The sequence below is a fragment of the Medicago sativa genome, chromosome 2 (assembly GCF_051527215.1).
Source record: "Medicago sativa cultivar Bolivia chromosome 2, Bolivia_mono, whole genome shotgun sequence".
Taxonomy (NCBI): Eukaryota; Viridiplantae; Streptophyta; class Magnoliopsida; order Fabales; family Fabaceae; genus Medicago; species Medicago sativa.
The window spans coordinates 27,967,648-27,984,936 of NC_140750.1; the positions used below are offsets into that span (position 1 = coordinate 27,967,648).

The window sequence follows — 17,289 nt, forward strand, 5'->3', positions numbered from 1 at the left end:
AAGAATCAAAAATTTTGAAAGTCAGAAGTGATCATGGTGGAGAATTTGAAAATGAGCCATTTGAAGCTTTTTGTGAAAAACATGGAATTTTCCATGAGTTCTCTTCTCCTAGAACACCACAACAAAATGGGGTTGTAGAGAGAAAGAATAGAACTTTACAAGAAATGGCCAGAACCATGATTCATGAAAACAATTTACCAAAACATTTTTGGGCAGAAGCAGTGAATACAGCATGCTATGTTCAAAACAGGATCTATATTAGACCTATTTTGGAGAAAACAGCATATGAACTCTTTAAAGGAAGAAAACCCAATATCTCTTACTTTCATCAATTTGGATGTACATGTTACATTCTGAACAACAAGCTCTACCTAAAGAAATTTGATGCCAAGGCCCAAAGGGGAATCTTTTTAGGTTACTCTGAAAGGTCAAAGGCATACAGAGTGTATAATTCAGAAACACTTTGTGTTGAAGAATCTATGCACGTTAAATTTGATGACAAGGAGCTTGAAGATAAAACTTCAAAGCAAGGTGAAAGTTCTGCAGAGATACAGGTTCCTGAAGCTACTCCAGAACCTGATCAGATAGCTGAATCTGAAGATAGTCCAGAAGCTGAACCCACATCAGAAGCACAAGATGAAGCTGCTTCTGATGAAGCACAAGATGGCTCACATCAAGCAGATCCTCCCAGAAACACATTCAAACACAAGTCTTCACATCCTGAGGAGCTAATCATTGGAAACAAAGATAGTCCAAGAAGAACAAGATCACATTTCAGACAAGAGGAGTCAATGATTGGACTAATCTCAATGATTGAACCTACAACAGTTGATGAAGCACTTTCAGATAATGGATGGATCCTAGCTATGCAAGAAGAGTTGAATCAATTTCAAAGAAATGATGTGTGGGATCTGGTACCCAAACCTCAGCACAAGAACATTATTGGAACAAAATGGGTATTCAGAAACAAGCTAAATGAGCAAGGTGAAGTAACAAGAAACAAAGCCAGGCTTGTTGCACAAGGGTATAGTCAACAAGAAGGCATTGATTACACTGAAACATTTGCTCCAGTTGCAAGATTGGAAGCAATCAGGTTACTTCTTTCCTATGCAGTTAATCATGGCATAATATTATATCAAATGGATGTCAAGAGTGCATTTCTAAATGGTGTCATAGAAGAAGAAGTGTATGTCAAGCAACCTCCTGGATTTGAGGATATTAAATATCCTGACCATGTTTTTAAACTGAAGAAATCACTATATGGCTTGAAACAAGCTCCCAGAGCTTGGTATGATAGACTAAGTAATTTCTTAATCAAAAATGATTTTAAAAGAGGACAGGTTGATACTACACTCTTCAGAAGGACCCTTGAGAAAGATATTCTTGTTGTGCAAATATATGTTGATGATATAATATTTGGTTATACTAATGCATCTCTTTGCAAGGAATTTTCTGAGTTAATGCAGGATGAATTTGAAATGAGCATGATGGGAGAGCTGAAGTTCTTCCTGGGCATTCAAATCAATCAATGCAAAGATGGAGTCTATGTTCATCAATCAAAGTACACAAAGGAGCTTCTGAAGAAGTTCAAACTTGAAGATTGTAAAGTGATGAACACTCCAATGCACCCTACTTGCACCTTAAGCAAAGAAGATGAAGGAGCTAAAGTAGATCAGAAGCTGTATAGAGGTATGATTGGTTCTTTGTTATACCTCACTGCATCTAGGCCAGATATTTTATTCAGTGTATGCTTGTGTGCAAGATTCCAATCAGATCCTAGAGAATCTCATATGACTGCTGTCAAGAGGATCTTCAGGTATTTGAAAGGAACGACCAATCTTGGACTCCTTTATAGGAAATCCTTAGATTATAAGCTAATTGGATTCTGTGATGCTGATTATGCTGGTGATAGGATTGAAAGAAAGTCAACCAGTGGCAATTGTCAATTTCTGGGTGATAATCTTATATCCTGGGCTAGCAAAAGACAAACAACTATTGCTATGTCTACAGCAGAAGCAGAATACATTTCAGCTGCAAGTTGTTGTACACAACTACTTTGGATGAAACATCAGTTGGAAGATTATCAGATAACTGCTAACAGTATTCCCATTTATTGTGATAATACTGCTGCTATTTGTTTGTCTAAAAATCCAATTTTGCATTCAAGAGCCAAGCACATTGAAATCAAACACCATTTTATCAGAGATTATGTTCAAAAAGGAATTTTAGATATACAATTCATTGATACTGAAAATCAATGGGCTGATATATTTACTAAGCCTTTAACTGTTGAAAGATTTGATTTTATAAAGAAAAATTTGAACATGCATTACGTGTCTGATTAGATGTTTGCTTGCTCCTGAATAGGATTTTAGGTTCTGAAGTTAGTTCAGAAGCAGTAGTCCATCAGAAGCTCTCTATTGAGGTTCTGAGGAAAACTCGCTTCTGATGACGTCAGCATCTGAAGTCCAGAAGCTGGATTTATTGCTTCTGAATAGTTGAATTAGTGGAAACGTTGGGAGTTACTTTTTAAAGTAACTTTTGGCCCACTAATTTGGTAGTTACTCTGTGAACTTCTTACGTGGCCTGTATGTGTTGGTGTATAACTAAAAGGGCAATGATGATTTAATAGCTTTGAAAGTACTTTCCACGCGCCCCCAATTTTGTCATTAATGTTATGTTTGTTTGTCTCTTTTGAATTGCAATCGTTTTACTTTTAACACTTTGACAATTCACACAGTACTCACTCACAACAAACACATTTGCTCTCAAACCTCTTGCAAAGTAAGCGCATTCTCTCAAACCTTAGAACCCTAAAATCTTCATCTTCTTCAAATCTTCGTCAATCATCAAATGGCATCATCAAGCTCAAAAGTTTCAGAATCTACATCAAACATGCAAAGCGTACCAGAATCTGGGTCCATCTACAAAGAGAAGACTATGGATATTCCATGGAAATCCTTAATCGTCCAAATAGAATCACCAGTGGACTTCACTTCACTCAAGAAGTACGAAGTGGACATGGAAGGCTACGTAGAAACTCAGAAACTGTCTGGCTACTTCAACATGCTAAATGGGCCAACATATGTGAACTTGGTCAAAGATTTCTGGTTAAGGGCTGAAATTGTCAATAGAAAGCCTGTGAAGGCAGCGGATAAACCAGCTGGGTCGAAGAAAGGAAAGAAGGAGATTGAGTTGAATCCCACTTCCTTCAGTAGCCTTGAGATAAGGTCTGAAGTGATGGGTATTCCCGTAATCATCACAGAGGAGATAGTTGCTAAAGCTTGTAGAATGGATGCAGAAGGAAGGTTTCAAGAAATTGTTAAGAAGGATGATGTCCTGCTGCAAAACTACTACAACACTCTTCTGGGTGGTAACAAAGATGCTAAGCCTTCTGAAATGGAGATTCACAATAGAATGTTGGTGAAATTCAGCAACGATTGCTTCTTTCAAAGAGCAGGTGGGTCTGATCAACCCAACAACCAACAGAAGCTAGCAATCTATTTCATGACCAATCTGGAAAAGATAAACTTTCCAAGATATGTATTGGATCATCTCTGCTGGGCTATTAATGAAAGCACAGTCAAAGGAAGGAAACAAGTGCCCTATGGAAGATTGCTCTCTGAGATCTTTTATCAAGGGAAAGTGCTGGATTTGTTGAGAAGAACAATGGATGCTTCTGATAAATGCTTCGAAGTTTCTACTGCAGAGAAGACTATCAGTAGCAAGACTTTGCATTCAATGCACTTTTTCAAGACAGCTCCTAAAGATGAGAAATGGTTGGAGTTGACCACAGAAGAATCTGAGATTATCAGGGACTTTCCTTCCATAGTTAAGGAAAGTAATCCTGAACACTTAGCTAGATTAGTAGCTGAGTACGTCTTGGAGGAAGATGCGAGGTCTCAGGAGGAAGCTGCTCTTGCTAAAGGGAAAGGCAAGAAGGTCAAAGCAGTTGCTGTGTCAGAAGCTGCTGTTTCTGATGCACCTAAAGGGAAAAGGGCCAGAACTAGTTCTGAATCTGATGCTGCTCCTTCTAAAGGAAAGAAGGCCAGAACCAGTACTGAGTCAGAAGCTGCTATTGCTAAAGTTGCTAAGTCTGAAGCTAAACCTGTTTCTATCAAGGATAAAGGAAAGATGCAGAAGATTGGTGCTGCTTCTATTCCTCAGAAGAGAAGAAAAGGTAAGGCAGACTTGGTAATCACTCAAGAGCAGCTGGAGGAAGCTCTTGAAGAAATGGAGAAAGAAGAGGCTGATCCCAAGCTGAAGAAGAAGAAGGCTCCCCTTCAACTTGTGAGTCCTATGGTTGAGATGACTCCAATAAGGAAAAGGATGGCAGATGAACGTGCTTCTGAACTTATTTCAGACAAAAAGGATCTAAAAGCACAATACACTCATCAAAGAGATGAAAAGCTCAAGGCTTTGGGATTGGAAGACTGTGATAGGTTCTACAAAGATAAATTGGCTGAAGTAAGAGCCATTGCTGGTAAGCCCACTGAAGACAATGAGGAAGACGATATGATGCTCATTTTTGAAAATGCTCCAGAAGAGGGAACTTCAGAAGTAGTTCCTCAAGCTGCTGATCCACAGAAGATCACTTCTGAAGCTGGCCCTGCAGATCAGGTAATTCAGATTCCAGTCACCTCTATCCCCATTTCACCTTCTTCACCATCAGTACCTGAACCAATAGAAGACACTTCTGTCTTAGACAATCTTGCTCTCCATTACTCAGGTGAGTTACCCATAGACAAATCTACTTCAGAAAAGGCCTCTGAAGCAACTCCAGAAGCAGCTGCTTCTGAAAATGTTGTTTCAGAAAACCCCCATCAACAAACACCTGAACCACATAAACCCACAACACCCCCACAATCACCAACAGCTACCATTGACCCCCAACTCAACACTCAAACATCAACTTCACCACAACAACCACCAACTGAAACTGAATTTCAACCTTTACCTGAACACTCCCCAGAACCAACTCTCATGGATGTTGACATCTCTCTAGTCAATGTTCAAGCCTCAACCTCTTCCACTCACATTGTTTCTGACCTGCCTTCATCTTCAAACACACAAACACACTTTACCATTCCAATTCCTAACCCTGTTCAAGATTTGGAAATCAGTGATTCTGATCTTGAAATCCTTGAACAACCACCCTCGAACATCCTGGAATCTGGATATATTAATTCTGAGCTTCTGACAATCCTTAGTAAATTGCATAATCTGGTGGATCAAAGAAGGACAATTGATCTCACAAATGCATATGAAGACTCCTGGACATCTCTTCAGAACTGGGCAGCTGAGCTTATTGAAGAGATCAAGGCTAAATGCATCAGAGTCAAGCAAGCATCAGTCAGAAGGCTAATGGAAAATCTGAATCAGCGTCTTAGAGTAAGAAGTTCTACACTGCTCCTGGCAAACCAGCCTTTCTTCTTAGAAACGGATTACTTGACCAGAGAAGCAAGGTTGTGTAAGCTTCTGAAGAAACAGATGGCACAGCAGCAGCAAGAAGCTAAGGAAAGGGAACAGGCTCTTCTCCAGAGGCAACAACAGCTTGAAGAACTGTTGCAGAAGAAGATTGAAGAAATGGAGGAGATGAAGAAACAACATCAAACCAATACTTAGTTGCACACTCTTGTGTTTTTCTTTTTGTTTGTTGTTTGTTTTGAATTCCTAGTCCTTGCTTCTGAAACCATTCTGTTTTAATTCTCTTTGCTTCTGAATGCTTACTGATTCTGACTGTTTAGCTGCTTCTGATATTTTAGATATTCATGTTCATATATTTTTGATCTGATTAATTTCTTGTATACTCTCTTTTGTTTGAGTTTTTCTCAAATCTTTTTGTCTTTTATGTTTTTTTTTATCTTTTTTTTGATAATGACAAAAGGGGGAGTATATGTGACAAGTATTTAAAGGCTCTGAGCCCCATTAATGGCATTTGAAATTTTTTGAAAAACTTCTATCATTTTTTTTACCTTATTGGTATAAGCTATAAACGAACGAAGGAGTATCAAAATTCAAGTAAAATTAATTGAACCATTCTTCTTATCTATAAGTTAATTCTTTCAATGATTCAATTTTGTTTTTAAGCTCTGATATTCTTTATTGTGCGAAAAATGAATTTAATTAACCTGGATAGAACTTAGGGGGAGCTTACAAACCTCACCTTAAATACTATCAGACTCAGGGGGAGTTTGAGCTTACAAACCTCAGATTCTGAGCTTACAAACCTCAGAACCCCAAAGTCAACTTGTTAATTAGATTAACAACAATTGATCAATTTTAAATACTTTTGTTTGTCATCATCAAAAAGGGGGAGATTGTTGGAACAAAATGTGTTTAACAATGAACCTTAAAGAGTTTTGATGATAACAAGGTATTAAAAATTGTAAATTGGACTAGCTAATATTTGTTCAAGTGTACAGGACCATAATTATAAAGTTACATCATCATTGGTTCTGAATGAGCAAATAAAGAGCAAAAGAAAATGAAGCTTAGATGATTATGAAGGCAAAGTGCTCCTGAAGTCAAGCTGCTCCTGTAGAAATAGCGCTCCTGAAGTAAGCCACTCCTGAAGAATAGTGCTTCTGAAGACAAGAGGTCCAGAAGCCACATCATCAGAAGCTGCGTCATCAGAAGCTGCAGAAGTCATATCATCAGAAGCTGCATCATCAGAAGCTGCCTCATCAGAAGCTATTTCACCAGAAGCTGAATCTCAACTGGATTTGCAAAAGATTCAAGAATTGAAGAATTATCAATGCAAAAGCTGTCCATTGGATTCGAAAACACAAACAAAGGATTAGTGGAATTTTGCAACGGTCATTTCAAAGGTGTTTGAAGGCTTGTGCTTGCATTTTGGACGAAAGCGTTGACATTGTACTTTGTACGAATTGTACAACCACGTTCTCCACTACTCTGTTTTGTGTCCACGCTTCAAGACAAGAAAACAGCTCCAGAATACGGTCTCGCCTGCATATATGTTCCTTTGGATAAGGAATGGATTTCAAATTGGTTCTTCATAGGACAACAACCAAATCAGGCAAAAGATCATTGGTGAAAGATCAAGCTTCAACTAACGACACTTTGGTGTGCTGGCAATTTCACAACGTCTCTTTCACACCTCTATATAAAGGAGTGAAGACCTAGAGATTTGGTAATGCAAGAACGCTAAACGAAAGACTCACAAGATTTTCACAAGTACCAAACCTCTGCTGAAATTGTTCTGCATTCACTTAGAATTTCTGTGTCTCAAAGTCATATCTTAGAAATTCTTAAGTCCATTGAGTCTGTATCTGATTTGTATTGTGAGCACCTCTGATTGTATATCAAGTGTTCAACCTTAAACAATTTTCTGTGTAATTTTGTTTAGTTAGGAAGTCTCTTGCAGTTGTGCTTGAGCAGGAAGTCTCTTGATTGTGTTCTTGAGCAAAGGAAGTCTCTTGATTGTGTTCTTGAGCAAAGGAAGTCTCTTGCTTGTGTGCTTGAGCATTGGAAGTCTCTTGCTTGTGTGCTTGAGCATTTGTAATCAGATATTACTCATAGTGAAATCTCCTTGGAAGTGCAAGGGGGACTGGACTACTTCCGGATTGTGGAAGGAACCAGTATAATTGCTTTGTGTCGTTCTTCTTCTCTCTCTCTGTTTTATTCCGCTGCATTTAGATTCTGATTATCACTTCATAAGCTGTCTCACCTAGCTTCTGATCAGTGTGTTCAGTTTTTAGGAGAAAAGAAGAATTTTTCAAAACACAATTCAACCCCCCTTCTTGTGTTTTTCTCACCTTCAGATTTGACTTGATTTTGTGATTTGGAACTAAACTTTTAAAAAATGTTCAAACGCTTTGATTTTTCCGAAACTCGTTTTTCTCAAGGAAGAGGGGTAGGGATAAGGTTTTATACCGATTATATGATTTCTAAAAATGATTGGGAATGGTTTCATTGAGTTTCAACTTGTTTTACTTTGAAAATGAAATTCTTTTGGAAAAGTGATGAAGAGAGACGAACTTCATGATTTTGATAATTGATCGTAGTTGGCCGGTGAAACGCACATGTATAATCAACTGCACCCTTATGTGATCTAAGAGTATACATAGCTGAGGCATTAAAGTTTGTTTACTTGGTTTTGGTTAATTGTCTCAATTGCTTTAAAAGTTGTAAAATGATAGACGAACCTGTCGAAAATGATCCTTAAGGCCGATTGCCTTGCAAATCTTTTGTGAATAGCTTTATATGATTACATAAAGATGTATGAATGATTGCTAGGTGTTTAAAATGATATTTATCTTAATATGATGTATTTTCTTCTTTACTTGGATTGTGAGAAGTTGTATGTTAGTATTGAACTATGTGGAGAAGTTGATATTGATGAATACATATATGTTGATTGATTGAGATGTTGTTGGTGAATACATATATGTTAATTGAATTGTGAATGTTGTTGGTGATTGCATATATGTCAAGTAATGGTGAATTGTTGGTGAACGCATATATGTTAATTGATGGTGATGTTGATGTTTGTTGATAATTATGATTATGATTTGTTATGTATGGATTGTAATTACTTGACGATGCAATGAGGTGTTAATCATAAAGACAGGGTATATATTATATAATGGTGTAAATTATATAATGTTGATGAGTATTTAGTTATGCATTGTCGAGTCATTACTTGAAGTCCATGCATTCATTGAGTATGTAAGCACGAAGATGGGAAAATCACGAAGATGGGGGAATGAATCGGTATATCCGGTTGTATCCAAATTAATCACGAAGATGGGAATCACGATGATGGGTGGATTATTCGGTAATATTACCTCCGATGTCCAAACTTTGGTACCACATGCATCTAGAAGGATCTAGAACATTGCATGCATTTGAATAGTTGATGAGTCGTGTCATAATTGAATATGTAACTTGTTGAATTTGTGCATTGGTGAAATTGGTGAATGTTGTGATTGTGCGGATTGGTGTATATGTACATTGGTGGATTTTGTTGATGGTTGTGAATAATTGAACTATGCTCTAATTGCATGTCTTACTTGCTTGTGCTTATACACTTGGTGAATCTATTTGATGATAATTATTTTGGTAATAGTAATGAGGTGAGAATTGTATATGTATATATATATATATATATATATATATATATATATATATATATATATAGATATATGATGTGGTGATTTCTTGATGATGATGATTGCTTGCTTATAAATTTGAAATGATGAATTGTACTTGTTGAGTTAAGTATGCTAAATGAGGAATAAGGTGAGTAATCCTTTCATTGATTGATGTTGATAAATGATGAGCTTATGTCGATGACTTGTTTAGATATTGAATATGCTTGCTATGCTATGTTAGTAATGTGATAGCTTGAGGTGTATGGAATGGGGGACGATATTCATGTGATGTTAATATTCTAGGAGGGATGGGTATGTATATGTGTTATGCATGAGATCCTTGAATGTTTATGACTGTTTATGTTGATTATGATTGATGTGAAACTAACCCCCAATGGTTGGACCGCTTACCTGTTTGTATGAATGGGTAGACGGAGTGCAAGAGTAGTTTGCTTGGTGAGTACTTGGATAGCGGGAGCTATCTCCGTTATCGATCTTTTAAGTCTTAGAGTAGGCTCTGATCTAGGACGTCTGTCTTTATGACTATTCTAGATTGATTATGTTGTATTTATGTTGTTGAAATTTTGCCCATGTGTCGGGATTTGGAGATTCTATATGATGATGTATATTGATCCTATGACATGTATAATTTTGAGATGTATGATTTATATCCGCTGCGTAGTTGTTTGAATATTTATGCATGTTATATTTGTGGAAGAATTTTGGTGACGTGACGTCTATTTCTTGAATAAATTTTTTATTCGCGTGTATTATCGCTTTAATAGAAATAGGGCGTTACACCCCACATCTAAACCAACCCCATCTCGGATACGCACTAGATCCTTCCACCAAGCATAAGCCTCCCTACCACCAACCTTTACTCCCCACCCCTAATACTATAATGGGATGACAACACCCTATACCTTAATCTCCCTTTTTCCAACATCAACCTCCAACACAATTTGCCTAAAAGCGTATATTAAACTCTCTCATCCACCTAGCCTCCAAACCACCATACTCCTTTCTCAAACAAAGTCAACCTAAGTAATTTTCCTATTATCCTCACCCCCACCCCCACCCACCCCCCTTCAATTCTAACTTGATAGCCTAATTTTAATTCTGGTGAGCAACGGATCCTAAAAACTTAACCGCCGAGCACCATCACCAATCGGGATGCCCAAATATACAAAGAGCAGCCGCCCAATTTTACAATTCAACACTGAAGCTGCCTCACTTGGCCAAAAATAATTTATATTAACACCAACCAACAAACTTTTATTAAAATTCACCTTCGGCCGCGACAAAGCTTCAATAGGTGAAGAACCGCTCGTATATCTCTAACATTATCCCAACTACCCCACACACACACACACACACACAAAAATAAAGAAATTAAAGTATGATCAGCAAACTGAAGATGAGAAATGGTCGTAGGACCATAACATGAAAACCCTCTGCAGCCAGCAAGAACAAAAAAGGGGAAGGGGTCCCCTTGCCTCAACCCCCTCTCCAAAGGAAATTCCTCAATAGGACTACCATTAACCAAAACAGAAATTGTAGTCATACATATAGATTCCTTCATCCATTTTCGCCAAAGATCCGAAAATTTCATTTTTGTCCATTACATCATCCAGGTAACCGCAATCCACCGAATCATAGGCAGGCCTTTTTAAAATCCACCTTAAAAGAAAGAAACTATTTTTTAAGCTTACATGCTTCATGTACCACCTCATTAGCAACTAAGATACCATCCAAAATTTGTCTACCTTTCACAAAGGCCAACTATGACTTAGAAATCACACTACCAATAACCCTCCTCAATCCATTTGCTAATAATTTTGCCAACACCTTATACATACTCGCCACCAAAGAAATATGTTGAAAGTCATTCAGTCACTAAGGACAATCAATCTTAGGAATGAGAGCAATAAAATTAAAATTGATACCTTTCATTAGTCTATCATTACAATGAAAATCAGTTATAAATCTCATAATATCATCATTCATATCGAACCAAAAATCTTTAATAAAACCAAAATGAATGGTATCTGGCCTAGAACTCTTAAAACAATCACAATCCCACACTGCGACTTTCACCAATAACTCTTAAAACCAAAATAATTTTTCCTGTTTTGTGATTCTACTATGGATTTGAGTAGTTGATGATGAATAAAATCGCAAAATTCTGGATTTTAGGATTTATGTCGGAATTTTTACAACAATGATTATTATTAGTATTGAAGCCCGCACTAGTTTTCTAGTGAGAGAAGCTTCAACTTCTCTCTAAACTTTCTTTCTCCTTCGTTCGTCGAGGAGGGGTGGTTTTAGGTCATTTTTTGCCCTAAAATCACATCTCTACATCTTTTTCCCTATTTTCTTTCAATCTAAATAAGTGGTTTTCACATAAATCAAATTTTTCCTTTTGTGTTTTTGTGATTTCGTCGTCTAATTGAGGCGTTGTTTTGTTAGTCTTGTGCGGCGTTTGATTTCATGTCTTTTCACAGTGTTCGTTTAGTTTCTATTGAAAGATCGACATCAGTCAATTACAAATTCAATCAATGATTTGGGCGTCAACGTTGCACATCCGGAAGCATAGGTATTTCGGTGACTTAGATTTTATCATATTATTTGTAGGCATTTTGCCGTTGTATCATATTAACTTGAATGTTGTGAGTTTGTTCGCATATTCATCCGTTACGATTTTAGCGATGTTTATATCTGATGTGATATACACTCTCTTAATTTGAATGAGTGAATATCGTTTTGTTTTTGTAAAAAAAACAACAATTATTATTATTATTAAATTTGCTACTGCCGTCTGATTTTGGAGCCCACAGAACAACTTTATTTATTTTCATTTCATATATTATTATTATTATTTTATTCTCAGTAAGTAACAGATGAAAGATTGCAGTAGTAAAAGTAAAAAACTTTAAGTCTAATAACGTGCTACATGAGGGCATACCAATAACACAACAAAAATAATGGTTCTGCAATGATTTTCAGTAAAGAAAGAGTTGAACAATAATTGATGACTTTAGCAAAAAGTGACTGTGGGAGGAAAAATGAGGTAGTACAATAATTGTGTGACTGGTCCACACGGCTATAGGAAAATGAGAAGGAAGTTTCGCCACTAATGTTAAATGCATACTCATAAATAACTCTTAAGTAAAACTACATTGCCATTTTTATTTCAGTTTATGCTCTTGTTTATTTTACACAACACTCGAAAGTACTCTCATAACCATTTCTTCTTATGGCTATGCAATCACCTTCCTCCTCTTCCTCCTCTTCCTCCTTATCTTATGGTTTCAGCTTCGATGTGTTCATTAGTTTCAGGGGTACCGATACTCGATATGGTTTCACCGGTAATCTCTATAAAGCTCTTTCTGACAAGGGAATTCGAACCTTCATCAATGACAAAGAGCTTCAGAGAGGTGATGAAATAACACCGTCGCTCCTCAAGAGCATTGAAGACTCAATAATTGCCATTATCGTCTTCTCTAAGGACTATGCTTCTTCTTCATTTTGTTTAGATGAACTTGTCCACATCATTCAATGCTCCAATGAAAAGGGTACGACGGTAATTCCTGTTTTCTATGGCACAGAACCTTCTCAGGTGCGACATCAGAATGATAGTTATGGTGAAGCACTTGCTAAGCATGAAGAGGGGTTTCAAAATAACAAGGAAAACATGGAGCTCTTAACCAAGCTGCTAACTTATCTGGCCACCATTTCAATCAAGGGTACTCATCTTTATATCAATCTTGTTTTGCCACACGCACATAATATACTTACGTATAATATTCTCCCTTCCGTTTCACAATACTTGTCCATTTTAAAGAAATTACACATACCAAAGAATTAAATAAATGTTCTCATTTTTGATGAAATTCTTTGTGTTTTTTCTATAATACCCTTACTCATTTATTATTTCATTCTATTATTTCTCTTTCTACAATAAATGGGGAAGAGTATTATTGATAAATCAATAATTAATGTTGCATTGAAACTTAAAGTGACAAGTAAAGTGAAACAAAATTATTCTCCAAAATGGACAAGTATTGTAAAACGGAGGAAGTATATATATATATATATATATATATATATATATATATATATATATATATATATATATATATATATATATGGGGCTGCTAACTTACACCCACCTAAAAACACTAAGGTGCAAGTTAACAAGCTGCACTCACTTATAATTTACTAAAACACCATTTTGTTTATATTCTAATTAATTTTAAATAGAAGGGCAATTTTGTAACTAGATTAAACAAGATCCTTAAAAAAAAGAAACAAAAAAGACAATGATATGCTTAAGGTACAAAACATGTAATAAAGACAAACTTTTAAGGAAACAATATTTGGAATGATGAAAGTGAGTGTAAGTTAGTGAAGGTTGCTAACTTGCACCTTAATAATATTTATAAAAATGAGTGTAAATAATCAAGTGTGTGTATGTTACTAACTTGCACCTTAATAATTTTAGGTGGGTATAGCTTGCTAAGTTAAAGTAAGATTTTTAGGTCATGAAATTTACAATGGAACAATTATTCCAATTCAAAGAAGTATTGAATTCGCTTCTAAATTTCCTGATATTATTGAAGAAAAGAAACAGTTACAAAGATTTCTTGGAAGTCTGAATTATATTTCAGACTATTATAAAGATTTTGCTAAAGACACATCTATTTTATACAATAGATTGAGAAAAAATCCTGGACCTTGGACAGATAAGAATACTGAGGCTGTCCAAAGAATTAAATCTAAGGTTAAATGTCTTCCTTGTCTTTCTTTGGCCAATCCAAATTATTTCAAAATAGTTGAAACTGATGCATCCAATATTATTAAAATTTTGTCTCCAAAAGAATGGGCATTAGACCCTAATGGAGAAAAATCCATCAGAATATCTGAGTATAAAATTATCTCTTTTAATTACTGGGATTATATCCAAGCTTTTACCCAAGCTTTTTATTACCAAAACCCAAAGAATAAGCATTCTTGGTTTTTCTCAATAAACCCTCAAATTATTACTAAATCCATACCAAATTGGTTTTGTGATTGGTGGGCCAAATTTGGTCCCTTTGGTCCCAATGAAATATTACCAGCAAATTTGCAAGAATTATACAAGACCTGGTGTGATAATAGTCCTCTTGTATCAAAAATAAGACCGAATAAATTAATCACAGGGCAAAGTCCTATGTTATTCTTTATCAAATTCCAAATTCCTTGGATATGGAGATGGTCACTAATAGTGGCTAGAGACAGGCTTAATATTCCAGTTCTTCAGAGAATATTCTTCTATAAATGGTGGTCTAAAATGAACACTGAAGATGTTCAAACTTTAATAAAGAATGTGGAAAACACTATTAAAGAAGACCAAATTAATATGGATAAAGAACAAAGTTCTCAACCAAACCCTCTAGCTCAAATGAAGAGTTACTTTCAAAGAAAATATTCTAATGAAACTGAAAATCAAATAATGCTCAGAACAATGGAGTACATGAAACAACAATTCTGTTCCACCTTCTCAACAACTCAAAAGGATGATACAATGTCAACATCATCACAAGGATCATTCAATTCAAATTTAGCTGGAGAATCTCAGCCAGACTATGAACTTAACCCAGAAGATATAGAAGATATCTTCGAAATCATGATCCAAACCGTTGATTCCAAAGGACAAAAGGACAAAGGACATATTAAATAATTACCTTTGAAAAGAATTGAAGTAATAATTGTAAAATTTTCCATCACATGGAAAAATGGCCGACAATTCAATGGCCAACTACAATTATTTTCCTTTTTGTATTTTGTTTTTTATGCTTTTGTCATTATTGATGTGATCGATGGGGCCCACATAGCGCACCCGGCACCAATAGTCAATTATTGGTGTCGGGTGCGCTATGTGGGCCCCATCGATCACATCAATAATGACAAAAGCATAAAAAACAAAATACAAAAAGGAAAATAATTGTAGTTGGCCATTGAATTGTCGGCCATTTTTCCATCTTCTATTATCTCTTTTTATCTGAACAATTTCAAACTTTAAGCGATTTATTTCTCTTTTTAAATCATTAGTGGAAACAGGGCTTTCCTTAATATTGGATTGATGAAATCTTGATAAAACTTCACTTAATTGGTAAGGCGCTTCTATAATTAGAGGCGTTTCCTTTTTAGAATTTTCCTTTATAAGGAATTCCATCATTTTTCTTCTCAGATTATCATCTGGAATTGATTCTAAAACCTTTAAAGTTTCATCTTGTTCTTTAGTAAGAACATTTAATCCATTCATTTCAACAATAGCTTTCCAATAATCACATTGGCAATCATCATTACCTTTAGAATTATCAGAATCAGAAGATGATTCATTAATAACCTCTATATCATTATCTGAGGAAGTATTAGCACTATGTTCACTATCACTATTGATAAGAAGAACCTTTTCTAATTGAATACGAAGATTTTCATCTTCTAAATTATTAAGAGCCTTTTTAGTCCAACATTGGTTGGCATAATGGCCTATTTTGCCACACTTATGACAAGTTACATCCAAATTTTTGGCTTTTCTTTTTCTATTATCCTTATTAGGATTCTTAAATTTATTTCTAGAAAATTTTTTTCTATGTTTATGTCTCTTCTTATTAGAAGATTTATAGACATATTTATTATTTCTATGGGCTTTCTTACTAGAAATCTTATCTTTTCTCTTACTTTCATTAGTAGGAGGTTTTCCTAGGTCAAAAGCAAATTATTCACAGAATTCACCTAATTGGTGTTTCTCTGTTAATTTTTGTTTTTTCAATTGATTTTTCAACTTTAAGTCATTACATAAAGTTAATCCTTCATTAATACATGTACCAATAATTTGACCATAAGTTAAGTCTGGGTAATTAATATTTATCCCGTCATTTTTATTTCTTAAGGATTGTCTAATTTTTTCAGCAAAAAGATAAGGAAGACCATCAACAAATTTTGATTTCCAATGATCGGCATTGGGGTTTATTAATTGAAAAACTCTTGATAAAAAAGTATCCTTATACCATCTAAAATGAGTTAAAGAAGGACATCTCAAATTTTGAAGAAGAGTACTTAATTTTTCAGCTATAGGAACATTAGATCCTACAAAATGATGAAGAATAGAAAGGCACAGAGTATAAACTGCATCTTCTTCTTCAGTTTTTAAAGTAGTATTATTAGGACCTTCTACTTTAACAACTGTCTTTTTATGGTTTATGACCTCAAGTCTCTAATCTTCATTAAGATAATGGTCCCACCAACCTCTAAGTTGGCCAACAAAACCAGTTGCAATAAACTGAGCTATAGACATATCACGGTTTCCCTGTTGTTTACAAACAGTGGAATACATAATCATACGATGTATAACATCAAGAATTTGTTTCTCATTTAAACCATCTATATTCCATTCATAAATGGATTTTCTAGAATAAGAAGTTTGATAAAAGTCTTTTTCTTCAAAAAGAACATCTTGAGGTGTAGGCCTCTTATAATAATATTGTTCTACCGAACTAGAGTTATAAATAGGATTTATTTCAGCAACATCTATGTTTTGTTCTTTAAACATAGCAGTTAATTGGTCAATATTTCCAATTTCACTATCATTATCATTACTCTCAGTATTACTGGACGTCTCAGAAATTTCTTTTTCAGACAACATATTTAGTTTAAGTTGACTAAGTTTTTGTTCAAGAACTTTGACAAATTCGTCAGTTTCATTTTCCATTTTAAAACCTTTTATATTAATAGGTGGTTGAATTATAGGAGTTTCTATTAAAGATGTCGAAGAACTAGAAACATCAACAGATTTATTATCTGTTATGTGTTTTTCAAAAAGATTTTTCAAATTAATTAATTCTTTTTCCATGGAAATAAGTTGATCTCCTAAGCGAGTAAGAAAAGCATTCGCATAATTTTGAGACCTTATTATAGGATTTAATTCTTGAAGGGTAACCTGATCATTTCCAATTTTTTCACAAATATAAGTGGTGGCTTTGACATCTTTTCCTAAACTTATACATTGTTCAGGTGGAAAAGTTGAGTCAACAATTTGACCATTAGAAAGAGTCCAAGATCTTGATTTTAAGACTAATATTTCATTATTCATTTTTTCTAAAAAGTAGTTTAGAAACCATTTGACAAA

At 35.1% G+C, this 17,289-nt stretch overlaps 1 pseudogene; it reads left to right on the forward strand.

The window, feature by feature from the left end:
• Window positions 1-12,315: 12,315 nt before the first annotated feature.
• On the forward strand, window positions 12,316-13,009 carry LOC146945971 (toll/interleukin-1 receptor-like protein pseudogene; annotated as a pseudogene).
• The last annotated feature ends 4,280 nt before the right edge of the window (window positions 13,010-17,289 follow it).